Genomic DNA, 20,808 nt, shown 5'->3' with positions numbered 1-20,808 from the left:
TGTGTGAGCCATCGAAGACCGTGTATGGACTGCGAGTGCACTGCGCATGACCGTGGATCCCGCGTACACGCACATGCGCAGTGCGATAGTCTTTTTTTTTCTTCCTGCTCTGTTTCATAGCGGGGTTAAGTGTGGGGCTCCCGCTGCGCGCTGCGACCTATTTCTCGTGCGCAGCTACACGCAGTGTTTACACGCTAATGTGAACGGATCAATGAAAGTCTGTTTACGTGTCAAGCTGTCTTGCATCATGGCCATTATATGTGCCGAAATCACACTTGTGTGAATGAGCCCTAATTCCAATATAGCGCGCGGCACAAATACTGGGCTATGCCCGAAGAGTGGAGACGCAGTGTAGAATAATAGAGGCACCGATATGTTCTTCATATCATTGGACATCTGCCAGTGTATTCAGCTAGTAGCTGACTGCCTTCTCTTAGGTATACGTTTAGGTTTCTTTAAAAAAAATGTATCTGCGGTATACTTTTTAATCCATTTTGATCCTTTTTTTATATGAAAATCATACAGTTTTTCATTGTAAACTCTTTTTTTCTTCATAAAGTTTTGAAGTTCAACACAAAACGTATGTCAAGCTCAATCTAGCCAAACAGTATAGTTTGATTGCGCTTAACCCATTATAGCCTATGGATCCATAAAACGTCACATTTTCACCTGTTTTTTGGACAAAAAAGTGTGTGTTTCGCAGATGCCAGTGTGAATTCAACCTGAACTGACAGAAGATACAGACACCTCGTCCCATATGTTGCCAAGTGGCTGTTCACAACACCTTGTAATGTATAATAAATGTACAGAGATTAGATCCTTCACTGATACCGTATGAACGGTGCCCAACAAACCCCACTGACTATATTGGGGTCTGACTGGCTGCTGTCATGTTGGCCAGGAACTTCCTGGACAAAATTCTGCACCTGAGTCTCTGAATGGAGTAAACCGCTTATCAACAAAAGGGGTCAGAGGAGGAAGTCAAGATTCGTTTTGACGAACAGGCACTGCCCAGTCAAGGAAACTGTAACCGATCACAACACTGCTGCCCCATCTAAGGGCGCCTTCACACTTGCGAGCGCGATATTGGTGTGTTTTTTAACGTGAATGTCAATCGGACTTTAGAATGTTAAAAATGCATCGCACAAAAATCGCAAGGCAAAAAGCTTTTCACAGTACTTGGGCTGGGATCACACAGGGCGGATTTGCCGCGGTTTTTCCGTTGCAGTTTTGCCGCAGAAGAACTGCTTCTGCGGCAAAACCGCTTCAAAGGTTAATTTGGGCTTGCAGATTTTTCTGCGGATTTTCGTGTGGATAAATCCGCAAGCGTTTTTTTTTTTACTGCGTCCATAGAGGTCTATGGACAAAAAAGCGCTGCAACGGCAATCCGCGGCAAATCCGCCCTGTGTGACCCCAGCCTTAGGCCTCATGTCCACTTGAAAAATAAAATCCGCGCAGAATCTGCCACGGATTTCCGCAGCGGATTCCACGCGGATTTGCTTTAAATGTTTGTTTTTTTTGCATGCAGATTTCCGCACACATTGCTATCAATGTGATAGCAATGTTGCCGATCCGCGTGGAATCCGCGGCAGAATGGAGCATGCCGCGTTTTTTCTCTCGCGCGTGAAAAACGCAATTCTTTAAAAATGACATCCGCAGCTGCAAAAATCAATTTAATGGACCGCGGATGGCCAATGATTCCCTATGGGCAAAATCCGCTGCGGATTCCGCAATTCCATTTAGCTAGTGGACATGAGGCCTTATAGTGATCATCCTGCTTGCACTCCTTTGTGTTTTTGGTTTGCAAAGTAAATAAGATTCTCCCTTTTATTTGAGTGTATATACCTTTTTCTTTTTTTTTTTAAACATATAGTGGCTGATAGCTGGCAGACGGCAAGGGACCAGTCCCGCCGAGAATATGAACCCCAAAACAGGAATGGCGCAGGGGGACTTAGACACCCTACCAGTACTTGAGGTTCCTGTAATTTTTGTGAAGGCTGGTTGACGTGCTCCATTTCTTTTTTTTTTTGTGTTTCACTTTAGTATTTGGACACTGTGCTTCATGGGAAAAACATTATGTGTCATAAAGTGCCTGAGAAAAAGGAGATATTTGACCAATAGTAATATTTAAGTTCTGAAATGTCCCATTCGTATGGTTTGCCTTTTGCAGTTGAAAAAAGAATGAACATTGTGTGGAGCTGGTGACAGTAGACTGGGCCATTGTGGACCTTCATGTGTCCTATAAATTACCACAAAAACATGTTGTAAATGGGCTGATAACTTTTTTACATTGCATGGAGTATTTGAGGTTTACATCTGCCCCGTTTGCTCCATGAAGAGCGGACCGATACTTGTCTGTATTTAATAACTTTAAACATTTATATCTGCCACCTGTTTAGAATTTTGCTGGAATGTGACAGTATAAGGACCAGTTTAATTAAATTGCATTTTTCTACCATTAGACTCCCTGATTCCTTTTTCATAATCCTCTTCAGGAAAGTTGAGTCATTTTATAGCCTGTTACAGTATCCTGTCCATGCCCCATCACACCAAAGCCACACGAGGCCTCTGAAGATCTGGGGCAGCCCTCAACCTCAGCTGCAGTAACCCACCATGCAGCTCCAAGCTAGTGAGGTCCAGAGGCCAATCCTACTCCTGGTTTGCTTGTAGATCACAATGTTCTGAAGTGATTGCAAACCAGGAGGCAAGAGGATTTGTCAGCTTTGTACTGCCGAAGTCTGGTCCCAGACTTCAGGGACTTGGCAAAACACAAAGTGCTGCCTATGAAGGCTGTGATAGCGACTAGAGATGAGTGAATGTACTCGATTAGGGTGATTTCGCACTCGAGCACCACTTTTTTCGAGTAACTGACTACTCGGACGAAAAGATTCGGGGGGCGCCAGGGGTTGCAGAGGGGAGTGGGGAAGAGAGCTCCCCCCTTTTCCCCACTGCTACCCCCCGCTCCACCACACAGCCCCCCGAATCTTTTCGCCCGAGTAGTCAGTTACTCGAAAAAAGCGGTGCTTGAGTTCGAAATCCCCCTAAACGAGTATGTTCGCTCATCTCTAATAGCGACGTTGTTTGAGGCCACGCAGATGAAACGGGCGAGTGCTTCATTTCTCTTGACCACTGGAGGCACACCAGGACAAAGTGGTACTCTGCTTCAGTCAGGTGTCTCCAGCACCTCCACAAGCATAATACCACAGGTATATGCCATATGAAACTGGCCATTGGTCTCATGCTTCTTTAGAGCGAACCCATGGCCAGTTTCATAAGCAGGAGCCATATTATGCTGTCCCTCCTTTATGAAACCTGGCCTCAGCAAGGGAAGCAATAACGAGGTATTGGTTAGTAATTTGGCAAACTTCTAAACATTGGTAAATAAAGTCAAAATCTATTTTTTAAGATAATCTAACGTATGTATATTAACAAATTATTTTAAGCTTGCAACCCACGTCAAGGGTCCTTGTTGTCTTGCGAGTCCTTAACTAAACATGTGCCAATAAGTATCTAGCTAAACAAAAAAAATGGAAGCACAGCCGGCTTAAAGAAAACAATGATGCTGTTTGGAGAGATCAGTTCATCTGGTTCCTTGAACATAGTCCATCTGCCACGGAACTGCTCCCTGAGGACCCAGAAAGTAGTCGCGCAGATGTCCATGACTCAGAATGCAGATGCTGTTGGACTGCAGTGCAGCCTGTGGTCATTTATAATTTCCGATAGGAAAGTTCTAGGTTCAGCCTCTTCTGCATTCCAACCTGCAACGTTGTCCAGGCAAAACCTATGCAGAACCACAGAGGCTCCAATTACGGCACACACGATCTCAGGTCTTAGCTGAAGCATGGTGTGGAAAACTTTCCACTTGTTGGGGAGCATGTGAAAGGCACAGTCCACAAAACACCGGGCACATGTGAGTCGGTAATTAAACACCCACCTCCTGGTGTCTATGTTCCTGCAAGCGAAAGGATGCAGAACACAAGTCGTCAGATCAAATCCATAATCCGCCACAATGACGAATGGGGCAGGTGGACCTGAGGAACCAGGAATGTTCTGTGGTTCCATCAGGGACAGCTGGTCGGCTATGAATCACTAACCCATAATGGAAGCCCTGAAAATGCGAGCATCTGCAATGCTTCCAAAGGCCCCGATATTCACAAGAAGAAAATCAATAGTTACTATCAGCAACATCAGTACTGAGAAGTCCTGCTTCTACTTGGAATACCGGGACCCTGAGTGCAGCGGCATTTTAATACAGATTTGTGAGCCGTTCAGCACCCCCTATTGTAGTTCAGAAACTGCTCAGCAATGTCCATGTCTATTTATGATTGCTTGCAGTGGTGAGAGTCAATGATGACAAGTTGAAGTCTTTTGCGTTTTTTTTGTTCGCAAATGCGCATGGTTTGAACGTGTGAAATCTGCGCCTATACGCGCAGAAAAAAGACTCGTTCACCGCATAAGTACGTTGCACTGAAGCGCGTGCAATGGCACATACAGACATCTGAAGCTGCCGTAAGGCTACCTATACATAAGCAAGCATTATCTGCACCCGATATCGCTCTCGCCAATGTGCATTTTCACGGCAATGTGAGCCGTTTTCATGGCAAAAACGCCTCCAATCACTTTAGTAAAGTACTGATCAGCCACATCGGAGTATCGGCAAGTGTTTCCCGTTGTTTTCAATAGGAAACCTTGCATGGCGTGCATATGGGTGTGATGCAATGAGTTTTACTGTCCCATTGAAAGCAATGAGAGATGCATTCTGAGGAATGTGATAGGATTATGCAGGGATTTTTATTATTTTTTTTTACCTCGTAGCATCGCGATGCGGTGCGGAAAAACAATGCTTATGTATATGACTGCATTCAAAAGAATAAGGTTCATATTCGTGCAAGATTTTTGTATCTCGCAATGCACAAATATCACGTGATTTTCGGGTTGTAAAATTTGCAATGACTGCACAAAAAAAATTCAAAACACAGAATACGCACAGTTTCGGTCCATGAATATACAGCATTTTCACAAACAAACTGAAAACGCCTGTGTGAATGAGCCGTAAGAGAAATAGAAAAAGCCTCTAGTGGGCAAAAAGTGTATTACTGAGCAGTGGAAAAACATTGCCTGATCAGGTGAATCCGGATTCTGTTGCAGCGTGATGAAGGGAAGTATGGATTGATGATCCCTTTCTGTCAGGCTGCTGGAGGTGCAGTAATGGTGTGGGGAAGGTTTTCTTGGCACACCCATGGTCCTCTGATGTCTATGCATAGACACCACAATGAATTGCTGCAGTCCTGAAAGTCAAAGGAGGTCTAACACTAGGAGATGGGCAGCTGTAATAAATTTAGTGATTTATTCCTTTGCATATATACACTTAGTGTGCTTTTACACTTGTTATCACAATATTGTTGCGTTTTTTAAACGCAAATGTCAATAGGACTTTCTAATGTTAAAAACTACAGATTATCAAGCACGCTCGGATAAGGCAGTTACTCGAGCGAGCATCGCTCTTCTCAATTAGCTGCATTCTCGCCCGAGCAGGCTTGGGGGGAGCGGCAGGGGGGAGAGAGAGATCTCTCTCACTCTCCCCACTGCCCCCCGAGCCTGCTCGGACGAGAATGCAGTTACTCGAGAAGAGCGATGCTTGCTCGAGTAACTGCCTTATCCGAGCGTGCTCGTTCATCTGTATTAAAAACGCATTGCACAAAAATCAAAAAGCACAAACTTTTTTTTTGCGATGAGTTTTTAACATTAGAAAGTCCTATTGACATTTGCGTTAAAAAAACAGGGATATTGTGATCGCAAGTGCAAAGGCACCCTTAAGGCAGCAGAAACCTCAAAAGAGCAAAATTGGGAATCATAGAAATAAGGTTTGTGTTACAATATAACTTTTAGTGGATATGCATTAAAATTAGCCAAAAAGACAAGACACGCATATAAAGACATAACTATGGTTTATAATAAGACTATATAGCATGTGGGCACCTGCTCAAAACAATTGTGAGAGTTCTCCTAGAAGTATTGTGATTAATCTCCTACTTGATAGTAATGTTTAACAGGTGACTGTGAATCTCAAAAATGCACTCTGCTCATTAAAGTCATTTCTCTGGTCCACTGTTCAGACTTGCTCTTCTCTCCCTGTTTCTGGCAGACATGGGCGTCGTCTTGCTTTCCCTGTTACCAGAGCTTCTACATACTGTCTTCCAGCATGTCAATGGTTACCTGCTCCAGGTATTTTAGCTCAGCTGTAGGGCATGGCCAATCATTGCCTTATTTAGCTGAGCTGGGAATCCTCCCCCCTTTGCCTCAGTGTTGTTGTGAGTTTCTCTCTGACACCCAGCTTCGGTCCTGCTTCGGCATTTATCCTGTTTTTGTCTAGTATTTGTCGGTTTGTTGTGCTCCTGCCTCTGCACTCTACCTGTCAGGTAGCCCTTCATCTGTTACACTGTTTCGTTCTTGTTTGCAGCCCCTTGTTTCTGCTATTTTTCCATCCTCGGTCTGTCTTTTGGTTTTTACAGTGTTTTGTCCTGTCAGGGTTAGCTAGGCCATAGAGGAAGAGCACAGTGTCGTTCTTATCAGGACGCCAGCTTCTAGGCAGGGCTGTCCCTTCTCTCCTGTGCGAGCTGAGGGCTAGGTATCTCGTCCATAGGTCTCCTCTCCGTACTGTGTCACTTTCGCCTGGTATCTTCGCCTCCGATTACCAAGGGTCAGCGGTCAACCTCATCCACGGCAGTAACCTTCATATCCCTCAGTTAAATTCTGGGTACTGTATTGCTCAAGCTGTCTTATCAGTAAACAGAAAGTGATTAAATGGAAGAGATTTTTATTACAATAGGTTCTTATCTCTTAATTTTTAGTATATCATTTCTTTACTCTCTCCGTATGATGTTGCATTCAGTAAGGCCTCGCTCACACGAATTTGCACATGCGTAGGTGCGCACGAATACGCGCGTCCATGCACGTGCCAAAACACACGTGAACGAAGCTCCGTGCAGCATTACTCTCAATGGGGCCGCCGGGGCAATTTCTGCAGGGGCAAATTCTGCAGCATTTCCACATCCAAAACAAAGTCAAAATCTTCACCATCAGTGCGGACTTTGACTTGAAATGAAACAGGCAGCCGATTTCTAGTCACATTCTGCACCTATAGTGCCAATTTTGACTCTGCTTTTGTGAAAACGCTATACATTGTGCGGTGGAATTTTCCGCTGCTGAAAACCCGCAGTATTTCTGCTACTATGTGTAAACGTACCCTAAAGTAGCAAATGTTTATCAGAGAAAGTGTTATGACCTGTGCGGGAAGTATCAGGTGTAGTGTGACAGATTAATGAGTTGTGTCATAAAAAACAAATGACATCCCCTCACCCAAATGTTAATGGCCCCCCAATCCATTCCCGTGACTCAAGTCCTAAGGACGCCATTAATTAGTCAAACTGGAGACAATATAATAGCGGTAAAAATAAGCGTTTCATCTCCATCATACAGCAGGAAGAATTCCACTTTCTCTGTGAAAAGTATTAATGAAATACATTATTCAGCACTTGTAAACCTTCCATTTCACGTCTCAACAGGATCGTCACGACATTATCTGAGACTTGGCCTTAATGACAAATCCATTAATCTCCAGCTCTCCTGCGGAGACGTGCAGACCACCCAGCAACAGCCATTCATTTACCTTGAACCTTGTTCAAGATTGGATGCCAAGGTTTTTACAAATTAATGAACCCGGTAATCAGTGTGTCACAAAGAGATGTGACTGCAAAGTACGAAAGAAGGGATGGGAGCAGGTATGGAAACCGGTACAGGAGAACACACTGGCGTCTACCTCCACCTGCCAAAGTGTCCTGTGTCATTTATTACCAGTGGCACATCTGCGATTGGCTGCTATTGGCCTCGGCGTTATGTTTCCTGTAGCTTTCATAAGTGACACGGCCACATGCTCGCTGGCAAAAATACTAGCTGCATTTACACTGAAATTCTGCTAATCGTACAAAATCCCCAATACGACCGAACTGCATTATTTCTCATCTGTTCTGTTAAGGACCCGTCTTCTCAGGATATCCATGGCATTCTATCCATGGCATTCGCTGGCCATAGATAAGTTATTAGTACTGACTAATGGTGATATACAAGGATCAGACTTTCACATTTTTCCCGGAGATAAGCAGCATAAAAGTTATCTGGTAGCAGCTCATCTCCCTATTCTATCCGGAGTGAAATAACACTCAGTCAAACAGGCATGTTTATGGAATTGCTGTGGCGTATATGTTTCACCTAAGGTTGCCCTCTTTATTACCACATAGTAATAGTGCCCCTCTCAGTGGCCCCAATAGAAATTTTGTCCCCTTTAATGGCCCCAACAGTAATAGTGGCTCTTTAGTGACCCTGTAATAATAATAATCCCCTTAGTGGCCTCAGTAGTAATGATGCTCTCATAGTAATAGTTTCCCCAATAATAAGTGTCCCCTTTAGTGACCCTGGTACTAACAGTGACCCCATTAGTAGTCCTAGTAATACTAGCGCTCCCTCTTTACCCCTGTACTCCTGGCCCGCATGAACCACACCATGTAGTAGTTTAACTCACTCTCTAGCTTTGGTCCGGCCGCTGTTAATCAGACCACCGATGTCTGCGCTGCATACAGGACATGCTGGAACGCAGACATGAGAGCGGTTAGGGGTCAGAGTCTCTGATTACATCAGCAGCAGCCAGGCCGGAACTAGAGAATGATGTGGTTGCTCCCTGGCCGTCCTCACAGCTAACAATTATTTGTTTACTGGTTATTAACATGGCAAGTAAAAAAATGAATGCCGGCAATGGCCTTTGGATTTAATTACCAGCTGGGCTGGGGAGCAACCCTAGTTTCACCAGAGGCCAAAAGTGTGTCTTTTTGGCCTTAATCTTGGGAGTATGTGTAGCATACCGATTTTTTAGATATATAGGAAAGCTCAGTGTGTTTCCTATATGAGGAGCGGCCGCAACAAAAAGGTATGTGATGCTATATATATATATATATATATATATATATATTTATTTTTTTTTAATTCAGTGGATCCCTCTGGGTGAAAGAGGCCACTGTATAGCATCTGTCACAAGCTTCCGATGGATGTATACATCCTGAGACCTCCTTCACACTGGCGATCGCGATTTTGCCGCAAGACAATTGCAGCAAAATCGTGACTTTTTTCCTGCAATTTTTAAGCATCAGCGCTGCTTTTTCTCACTTAAACATCCCTGCCACTCCCAATTTTCTCACACCTTTGACGCAATTTTCTATTATCGCTAAAGTCAATACGTCTTTCTAATTTCAAAACACATCGCACGAAAAATCGCAAGTTCGTGAGTTAGGGCTAATTCAGACAGTCGTATGTCGGTTGGGTTTTCAGGCCCGTACGATATACGCTGTCCCTCTCTGCAAGGGGAGGAGGTGGGCCTGGCTGGGAGCAATGCACTGAGCTCCGGCCCTCTGTCTTTACTTGCAATGGGAGGGGTGGCTAAGTTTTCCCCGCCCACTCCCATTGCAAACAGTGGCGAGGGGTGGGAGCTCAGTGCAAAACCCAAATGATATACGCCTGTCCGAATAAGCCCTTCCAATGTGACAAAAAGCAGGCTCCATAGGGCTTTACATATAAGCCCCTCCCTGAAAATCATTCCTAGCTGTAGTAAATAAAAAATATATATACGCATCTCAGCCACTGTCGAGGCTCAGGATCATCTCTTCGCTTGTTCTCCCTGCACTGTAATAAAGTTCTCTCAGCAGGCGGGAATTTAAAATCTCCAATTGCTGAAAAGGCTGCGTCTGATTGGCTGAGCGCTCAGCCAATCACAGGCATTGCTCAGCCATTCATTGAATGACAGCTGAGCTCTGCTTGTGACTGGTCACAGCGCTCAGCCAATCACAGGCAGCGCACTGAATTCAATGTATTGCAGAGCGCTGCCTGTGATTGGCTGAGCGCTGTGAGCAATCACAGGCAGCACTCAGCTGTGATTCAATGAATGGCTGAGCGCTCAGCCAATCAGACACAGCCCTTTCAGCAATGGCAGACAGGTGAGTATAAATGTTTTCATTTTTTACTACTAAGTTCTGGAACTTAGCTCAGCCCCGCCCCCTTTCCAATGCAAATAGTGCCAAGGGGCGGATAGGTGGCGGGAGCTCAATGCACTGCCCCCGACTCTTCCAGCCTCCTCCCCATGCAGAGAGGGACACCGTATATCGGCCGGGCGTGAAAACCCGGCCGATATACGGTTGTCTGAATAAGCCCTGAGTCTGTGAAATAGCTCTGTCTTCACTGCGTGTGTCTATACTTTTTAGGTGCGTATGTGTTTATTTTTTTTATCTGTAATTCATCATTGTGTAATTCAATTTTTCATGTGTGCAAAAAAGCAAGAAGGCCCAAGTGAAGTAAGTTTTGTCACCGCCTGCAGAAAACAGAGCGTGCAAAAGAAAAAAACGTATTAAACATGGATGCTTATATGTGTGCACTTTCTTTTATGCTCCCTTAGACTTTAACCCTTTGCAATCCAATTTTGGATTCAGGATTTCCTAGGGGGCTTTCTCTTTCTGCCATCATACAATGGCGCCATCTGCTGGCTAGAGCCAGTACTGCGGTATGGGACATGCTCGAGAGGCCCCCGACAACAGAGCCGCCAGTAATATACAGTAAGAATACCCTGCCGGACGTCTTCCGACATCAGGGCTGTACAGCCTTCAATCAGAATGTCTTCAGGCGTCAGACAGTGGATTGGAAAGGGTTAATTGGTGATTTTGGTCTGTGAATACAAATCAAAATAGGACATGCTGCAAATTTTTTAATATGCAACATCGGTGCGAATTTTGGCGCAGATTTTTCTGCTGCGGAAAATCTGCACCAAATGCGCAATGTGTGAACATAAGGCTACCTACACACGGGCGAGCATGATATCAGGCCAAGAAACTCGTCCCGATATCATGCTCGCCAGTGTGCATTTTCACGCCAACGCAAGGCGTTTTTCTGGCAAGAACGCATCCTGTCACTTTCAGGCGTGTAAGGGGATCAGTAAGTCTTTCCCATTGTTTTCAGTGGGGAACCTCGCATCCTTCTTGAGTGCACACCACACGGTGTGCAATGTGTTTCACTGTCCCATTGAAAACAATGGGCTATGCGTTCTAAGGGATGTAAACACTTAGAACATTGTGGTTCATAATCGCGCAAGTTTTGTGAGTCTCACAAACGCACCAAAACTCGTGCGAGATTCTTAGCCATGTAAAACCCGCCTCAGACTATCTGAAACACTTTGCTTTTGACTCGAATTTCATCCCTCATTTGAAGAGGTGGAATCCATGCTGGAAATCCACAGAACAAATTGAGATGCTGCGGATTCAAAATGCACATCGCGGATCGATTCATGCTGCAGATTTGAAATCTTATCAAAACTGATATTACAAAATGCTGCAGATTTTCCGCAGCAAATTCTGCTGTAGAATATCTGCGGCATTTCTACTATCTGTCAACATACCCTTCTTCTCTCCTCCTTCGGAACTAAGGAGGAGAGGTCAGGGAAGGAGGATCCCGGATGCACACACTGCCATCAGTCTGTGCACCCGTAGAAGTGCCACTGAGTGATTACCAGCTGGAGAGCCATGGCACCCTGGCTGGTAATCACCTTCATTGTGACCCAGCAACCCGAAAGCGGCACCAAAATGGGATAAAAGGCTGTCCTGCTTATGAACCTTGGGGAAAGTAGGACACGATCCCAAAGCCGGACTGTCCCATCTAAATCGGGACGTCTGGTCACCTTACCCTAGGACTCTGGCACACGCTCTTATTTTGGGGCTGCATGCTGTCCGTGTTATTCCATTATAGCCTATGGGGCTATACACATGGACGTTTTTTCACATAGACCCATGGCATATCCTTTTCCTGTCCATTTCACGGATGAGAAATAGAACATTTTAATGCACCTCCATGTGCAGTCTGTGTATATCGGACAGCACACTGACTGGTGACAGTGACTGATGTGACTGATATTTTTCTTCATTCTCTCAACTTGTGCTGTGGAACACATTTATTTTGGTTTGTGGTGTTTGTTTGGCCTTTTTGATCCTGATGGTGTTTCTTTGAAGCATGCTATGCTCGGGGGCACGCGTGAGAAACTGCACTAAAAATAAGAATATGTCTATATCAGTATGTTCGCTGTCAGAATCTGGCCTCAGCAATAAGCCTTAAATAAGTAACTTAACACAACAGTCATAATAAATTTGGAAAAACCCTCCCGAAAATGTCACTTTTTTATTGTAAATTTTGAACGTATGTCTCATGTATATACATTTGGCGCAGAACTCAATCACCTTAAGTGCATTTCTGATTCCTTAGTGACAAAACTAATTTTAGCCTTAAGAAGCGTTTTCCCGTTTGTGTTTCAGCGGTCATAACTTTGCTATTCTTTAATCAATATAGCTGTATGACACGCTGCTTTTTGCAGGGCGACTTCTAGTTTCTATAAGAAAGCAATTTCGGTTATAATAATATATTGAATAATTTTTTTATTATTTTTTTTGCTGGGGGCAATTGAAAAAAAAAACCTATTTTATCATTGTTTTTTTAGATATATTTTTACGGCGTTCATATTGTGGTATAAATATGATGTTACCTTTTATTCTGCTTTTATTATGTTTCACTGCTTTTACACAGTAGAAACACTTTTATTTTTCAAAAATACTTTTTTTGTTTGGCACCACATTCCAAAGTCAGAACATTTTTTTTTCCTGTTGAGGGTGACTACCCACTACAGTTTTTTTTCACTGCGAAATTCGCAGCGTTTTTTTTCTGCAGGGGTCTATGGGACTTGTAATGTTAAAATCGCAATCGCACAAAATCGCGGTAAATTGTGATTTTGCGCGATCACGATTTTAACATTACAAGTCCCATAGACCCCTGCAGGAAAAAAAACTGTAGTGAGTAGTCACCCTGATAGAGCTGTATGAGAGCTAATTCACACAAGCGATATTCTCGCGCAATTTTTATGTGATCTGTTGCGCACAAAACTCGTGCAAATATGAGATCCATCCTTTTGAATGGATTCATTCACATGAGAGATTTTATTTTCTAATTTGATACGAAATCGCAGCATGGTCTATCTTTGCCTCACTCAGTTTCCTCAATGGCACCTTAAAAGCCACCACGTGGCATTCGCATGTTGTGTGGTATTTGTGCGAGTGCGATACAATGTTTCCCACTGAAGGCACTAAGATCGCAATTTCACAGAATTGATGCAAATTTGAATGTTGAAGAAAATTATGGAAGATTTGTGCATTGCAAGACACACAAATATTGCATGAATATAAACCCCTGGGGTTACACGCATGAGCGATTTTTTTCCTTTTTTTCCCCACATCACATTGCACCGTGATACAGGAAACGAATCGCGGCACGTTCTATCTTTGGGCATTTCAATGCATTGCCTATTGTTTCCAATGGGGCTGGTGGCAGCATCACGCCACGTGCTAGGCTCACGCTAGTGCAATGCGAGGTCTCCCTATTGAAAACAAGCTTGAGGAAGGCCGTTAGGCCGAAATGTTGCTGTTTATTGTGATGGGACAATAAACCTTTGTTTTTCTACTGCACTCTTGCATGCTGCAGCCCTATATTTATTTGATATGGACTTCTTATGGAGTTTGTGGTTTGAAACTCCCTGACTAGCTATTGCATTTAACGGCCTGACCCAGTGTGGGATACTGTTGGTGCTGTTGGTACAAACCTACTTTATATATATTGAAAACAATGGGAGACACTCTGCAATCGAGTCATGGTGGAGAATGAATAATTCCCCAAAGTCACACGAGGTGGTTTTGATATAAAAACGCCTTGCATCCATGAGGAGATTGTATTACGGCCCAATATTGCACTCGCTTTTGTGAAGTTAACCTTAGGGTGCATTTACACGAGCGTGTGCCGAAGATAGGTGCACACAAAACCGCGCACCCACATACCTGCACAAACACGCGTGAATGCAGGTCCGTGCAGCAGTGCTTTCAAAGGTCCCACGGCTGCTGGAAAATGACTTGGGGTTTTTAGTTAACTGTAAGCTTGTGTCAGGCAGCTGCTGCTAAGGCAGATAGGATCATGAGGTGCATCACAAGAGGTCTAGAGGCACATGGCAAGAACTTGTTGTCTTTACAAGTCACTGGGCAGCCCACACATTTAATATTGCGTATAGTTTTGGCACTGCTAGTCAAGAAGGACATATCAGAGCTTGAGTGGGTACAAAGGTGGACAACAAAAGTAATAAATGGAATGAGTGCAATAGAATACCTAGAGAGGTTATTAAAATTTGGTTTATTTACCCTGTTTCCCTGAAAATAAGACATACCCTGAAAATAAGACATAGCATGATTTTCCAGAATTTTTGAGGGTGCATAATGATTTTTCAGGCTTTTTAAGGATGTCCAGGCAGCTATACATGTAAAAAAGTTAAACCTTTTTGAACAAAAATTAATATAAGACACTGTATTATTTTCGGGGAAACAGGGTAGTTTAGTAAAAAGGCAGCTGAGGGGCGACCTGATAACTATGTAGAAATATACCAGGGGACAGTACAGAAAACTCTCCACAATCCATTTATACCCAAGACTGTGACTGTAACAAGGGGGCATCAGCTACATCTTGGGGAAAGAAAGTTTTTACACCAACATAAAAGGGGATTCTTTAATGTAATAGCAGTGAAACTATGAAACTCTCTGCCTGAGGAGGTGGTGATGGCAAATTCGGTATGAGTGCAAGAGGGGCCCGTATATTTTTCTTGAGAATTACAATATCACAAATCATAGTCACTAATAAATTGAGAAGCGGTGTTGATCCAAGCATTATTCTGATTGACATATTGGAGTCGGGAAGGAAATTCTTCCTCTGATGCAATAGTACAACCCTGGTCTTGATAGTATCCACAAATATTAGATATAGCGGCCTAGCTATCACATCACTTAGTTCATTTAGTACCCTTGGGTGTATTCTATCTGGGCCTGGCGATTTATCGATTTTAATCTTCTTTAACCTGTTCCGCACTTCCTCCTGCGTTAGGTATGAGATATTTTGTGAGGGGTTCATTTTATTCCCTTGCATCTCATGTGGCATTTCCTTTTCGTTTGTGAATACGCTTGAGAAGAAACTATGTAATAGGTTTGCCTTCCCTCCATCATCTTCAATGGTGGCAGAGAACAAGACCAAACATGTAGCTCAACGGTGTAAGAATGCATTATACTGTGGGCGCAACTTATCAAAAGGGAACATCTTGCTCCCCTCTGCCATCTTGGGGTGCAAAGCATTGTGCCACTTCACACACGCTTAAGCCTGTATCTCTTCTCCATATCTTCTGTAACACAGGTCCATCTCCCCGCATTCTTTGTGTCACCCACTGAAAGCCCAGTAGGCAGCATTTTCTCATTCTGGATAAGGCCGCCCGTCCACAGTCGCGACGGACTATCGCTAGTGATATTCCTTTGCGGGGGAGGAGTGGGGAGCACTGTAAGGTCTCTGCGATCTAATTTATAGGCTTACCACGGAGTATTGCGGCATGCCACAGTTTTAATCACGCGAGCGGATCTCGCTATGACATCTTGCCCGTAGACAGGCAGCCTAAGGATAGGTGCAACAGCAGATAGATAAATTACTTGGACTCTCCCCAGTCTGGGCTTCCATTATACCCCATGGTACTGTTACCCTTGGCTCTGAGATGAATGAACAGTTAATTACTTGTTTAAAGCATTTGTTTTCTTGGAAAAAGTTAACAAGCCCACGCTCCCTGCAGATATAGCCCAGCTTACTCAGGTCCCAGAGACGCTATGGTTCGACTAGTAAGACATATTAGGAAGTTTCCGGTCCCATCTGTCTTGGTCAAGCTGAAAGAAAGGGCTGTGCTTCCTCGCACACCTCAGTACCACTTGGGTCCCGCTAAAAGAAGCACCCATTGCAGTAACAATTCGTGCCTTACTACAGGCCCAGTCCATAAAATAAACAACTTCTCCTTGTAATACGCCACTGTATCCAGTCAAAAAGAAAGGAGAAAAAGGCCAGATCCCTACTTACCGAATGATACACGATCTTTGTGCCATCAACAAAGTAACTGAATTGATAGCGCCCATTTTTCCAAATCCTCACACCTTACAGGCTTAAAGTGCCCCCCTACTGCCACTCATTTTATGGTTGTAGATCTGGAAAACACCTTCTTTAGTATCCCCCTGCTGGAATCTTGCCAGTACTTGTTTCCCTTCCCCTTTAAAGCCAAGCAATATACATGGCTAGGCCTCCCCAGGTTGCACCTAGTTCAATCCTGCTACATTACATACACCGGATTCAAAGGGGGAAAATGGACACAGTAACCACTGAGCAGCCTGAATATACTCTGTATTTTAAATCACTAGAACCACAGAACAACAAGATGTTCTTTGTCAACATAATTGCATTTACGTTATGACGCAGGAAACTGTTGGATTTGAGCTATTAAAGATGAACTAAGTGCTAACCCAGATTTTGATTTTTTTCGTAGGTGCTTCCGGAAATGATGAATATATACAAGCAGATTAACAAATATGAACAGGTTATGCAGTGGTAACCAATGGTGAGGTAATTGTAGGGTTAATTAAAAAGTGCCTTCCTGGGACATCTGCTGAGGAGGCTGGAGTTGATGGCATTTGTTGGCGTGTAAACTGGCCAGAGGTAAGACTTGTTAATGTCTGCACCAACTCAAGGTACACTTTTGGAATCATATTAGATTTTGCACCCTTGTGGCGCAGCATAAGTTTGGTTGGATCATCAGTTAAACTAATCCAGAACGCAGAAGCAGTGTCTTTGTTGTACAAGGCTTTAACTCTTCTCAAACAGGTAGTTATCATCAAGGGCCAGGCTCACACCAAGGAAGTGATTCCTAAGGCTCTAGAGAACCAGAGAGTAGATGCAGCAGCCAAAGCAGCAGCCTGACTCTTCTGGACTGAGATAGCAGCTCTTAACCTGGTTGCACCTGAATCAGGTGTGGATATCTCTATGTTGCTTAAAGTGCAGGAACAGGCCTCAAAGAGAGAAAAGAAAGAGAGTGGCAAGAGAGGAGGGAACAGAACACATCAGAGTTTGGAGGAAGGGTAAGCCCCTGTGCTTCCCACACACAATCTACTTCATGATGTAACAACTGAGCCATGGGCCTACCAATCAATCCAAGGAGGTAATGTGGTATTGTGTCTTCTACTTGGCTAGCCCCAGGGTTGAACGTTGCTGGGGTTTGTTCAGGGTTGCATTGTATGCGCCCTTCACAACCCAGGTCAATTGTTCAACGTACCACCTCGATGTGAGCCAAGGCCAGATTATCTGTTCCAGCGACTGCAGATTGACTGCATACAGCTACCAAAGGTGTTTTGGAGTTTATATTGGTTTGCATAGACCTCTTCTCACATCATCTAGATGCGGAGCTTGTAACATAAAGTATAAATAAAATATAAATACCAACGCCAAAACTATGGCTAAGAAATTGTTGAATTAAGTAATTTGCATATATGGTGTACCAGAAGTCATAAAATAATAAAGGTACACATTTTATTAGCTCTCTATTTAGTCAGAACTGTGCCAATCGTCAGACAAACTTGAGCCCCTATGAAGTTTTGTTTGGTAGGGGCACCTTAACAGGCCTATACTTTTTTCAGTCCCAGCATGAGGACCTTACTTATATGCTCTATATCAAGAATTAACTGTCACTCATTGTGTATTTTCCTCGATTCCAATCCTAGACTCAAAAGATGAGTCGTAAATTTTTGCTTTCAGGTGAATGAGTTGTCCTCAAAAGGACATATCAGGAAAAGTTTAAAACCGAGATTTGATGGACCACATCCAGTTGACAACTGCCACTTCAGTCAAATTGGAAGGAAGAGACAACTGCATACATGCCAGCCACTGCTAGAGAGTCCTCGCGTCTCAACCAGAAAATGACTCTTGTCACTGTTGCTATGTGCTGCGACACACACACACAGACTTAATAATGTGTTGAAAGATGATTGGGACAAGAGGTTTTGTTAAAATCGTGAAGTGTTTGTAGCATGTGATGATACAGAAAAACTGAATAATTGTTGAATGTGTACTCATGCCCCTATAGCATCCTCTACACCCTTTGTGGCTATATCCCTCCCTGCGGAGGAGATCAGGTCCTGGTCTAATAATAATCTTGGTACCCCTGTGTTGTCACGAAAAGAGCAGAGCTGCCCCAATAATGGTTGGAGCATGGCTTAGTGACCCCTCGTTGGCTCTTAATTGCTCCATCATGCCATCTCAGTTGCCCAGACAAAGTGTGCATGTGTGGAGGTTTCAAATTATGGGACAACTCTGTTTTCAAATCCTACCCCCTACCGGGATTGCAATAGGTTACCTAATAAATGTGTACAATGTGTGGGACAACATATATAGTAAGATGGTAGAAAATTGGGCCAGAACATAGGATGTCCTGAGCTTTGGACGACAGTTGTCTGGCATCCTAGATGACACGGCCACCTTTGTGTTACAGCAGTCATAAATGGTAAGCCCTCAACACACACACTTCAAGAGAGCTGCTGAATTGGTCAAGGCTAAATGGTAAGCCTCAGTTAATGTCTATGGACATAGCTAACAGGATGGTTTTATTTACCCACCCATCTGTCTGGGATGATTTAGTAAATCTTGCACTGAGCAGGGGGTTAGACCCGATGACCCTGGAGGTCCCTTCCAACTCTACCATTCTATGATTCTATACTATAAATGAGGGATAATTTAGTGAAAGCTACAGACTATCTAGATGTTCAGATTTTCACAGTGTTAGGGGGGGCTGGTTAATCAAACTAATGCAATTCAAGTTTGATTGATTGTTGTTACTAACCAACAAGCAATAGTGCTAGATTATCTTACAGTGACCCCAGCATGGCATATGATACCGTAGTATGTTTTGTATTTTGTCACACTTATGTATTCTCATGCATCAATCACCTGACTACAATTTAGGGCAAAAAGGGAATTCTGTCAGCTAGATGAAACCCGTAAGGAATCGTCCACACTGCTGAGCAATATTAAAGTCATAGCCCTGCACCCTTTATGGCAGAAGCGTTTGATCTAAGTGTGCCTTTCGGTGAGCCTCCTGGTTTACCTGGCAGTACATAAAAAGCAATCAGAGACCCACTGTGAGTGAGTCAAAGTGATTGTGTGACCCACCTACTTTTCCTGTGTCACACAGTCTACCCCTAGTTACTTTTGCAGGTCACACTTGGGGTTCTAAATTTTGAGGTACAGGAGGGTTTACGCCCAACCTTACAAATGTTTGGTTTTAGTCCCACTCAATACTGTTCTACCATGGTGCCATATCTTACTCATGTACTGAAAATGGCTAGTTTAAATATTCTGTCCTGGAATGTGAGCGACTTAAGCTGCCCGCATAAAAGGGCAATGATCTCACATATACGTAAGTATAGCCCTTATTTGATTTGTCTTCAAGAGACATATAATACTGTTCAGACAGTCCAAATATTGAACAAATCCTGGGTTCAGTGGAGTAGACATTCATATCATACTTCATTTTCAAGAGGGATTTCTCTGCTAGTACACAAATCACTTAGATGGGAAGTGCTTCAATCCAAATCTGACCCAGAAGGGCAATATGGTTTACTAGTTGCCAATATCAACATCATGCCATTTGTTATTATAGAGATATATAATCCACCACATGCTTCCACCGATTACCTGCAGAAAGCTGCTATATTTGCATCAAATTTTTATGTTACCCGTATTTTAATTTTGGGAGACTTCAAGTTTATGGCCCTTGTATAAGTAAATTTTCACCTCAATTTCAATGGAATGTCTCTCTGGGTTGGTTAGATATATGGAGAGTCACCTATCCTCATACTTGTATATACTCCAGTTTCACTCTACATATTACAGCACTCTCTAGAATTGATTATATGTTTGGGAAAAATCAGATATGTGGGATGCTAGAATTCATAGAATGCTAGAATCCCACGTAGGCTGGGTGCATTTCTGATCACTGCCCTTTGTTCTTAAATTTGAATCTATCTCACCATAATAACTATGGGAAATGGCAAATTCATTCATTTTGGTTGCAATTATTAGAAAGGTCAGACAGAGTTCCAGATCAATTGCAAATGTTTTTAGAGATGCATAATGGAGTTTTTGACCCATAATTGCAATGGGGGGACTCTTAAAGCCTTCCTTAGGGGCTGCCTCAAATCCTCCATCTCCTTTATTAAACAAGATACAGTGTGGATAGAGACTGAATTGGAAACTCTGTGTCGCTCTCAGGAAGCCAGGTTTATAGCCGAGCCTTGGAATGATAACAAATATAGGTGGTTACAGACTGGTAGAGAATATCTCCAATTCCTGAAAGTGAAAGCTTTACAGAAGCTACTTTTTACTAAGCAAACTTTCTTTGAGTTAGGCAACGAGTGTAGTAAGTTGTTAACACACATTTTTAAGCAAAATTCCTCTTCTCCGCCCATTTTAAAAATTACAACAACTAGCTGGGATATAGTACATGACTCCAAGACTATATTAACAACTTTTTCTGAGTACTATACTCATCTCTATCTATCCAAAGCTTAATATATTGCATGGTGGAGTTGGGTAGTTAGTTGGACAACATTGTTTTTTCCCAGAATTTCTCCTGGATGCCCTAATCTTAATTGATAAGATTAGGTCAGTAATAGCTGATATGCCAAAAGGGAAATCTCTTGTACCTGAAGGAGGTGTACCAGAAATATTATTCCCATCTAGCCCCTGAACTGCTTGAACTATAGCAGGCTATTTATCGATTGTGCTTCTTAA

Source organism: Eleutherodactylus coqui, chromosome 4 (genome assembly GCF_035609145.1).
Source record: "Eleutherodactylus coqui strain aEleCoq1 chromosome 4, aEleCoq1.hap1, whole genome shotgun sequence".
In the NCBI taxonomy this organism is placed as follows: Eukaryota; Metazoa; Chordata; class Amphibia; order Anura; family Eleutherodactylidae; genus Eleutherodactylus; species Eleutherodactylus coqui.
Note: the sequence above shows the minus strand (reverse complement) of the source record.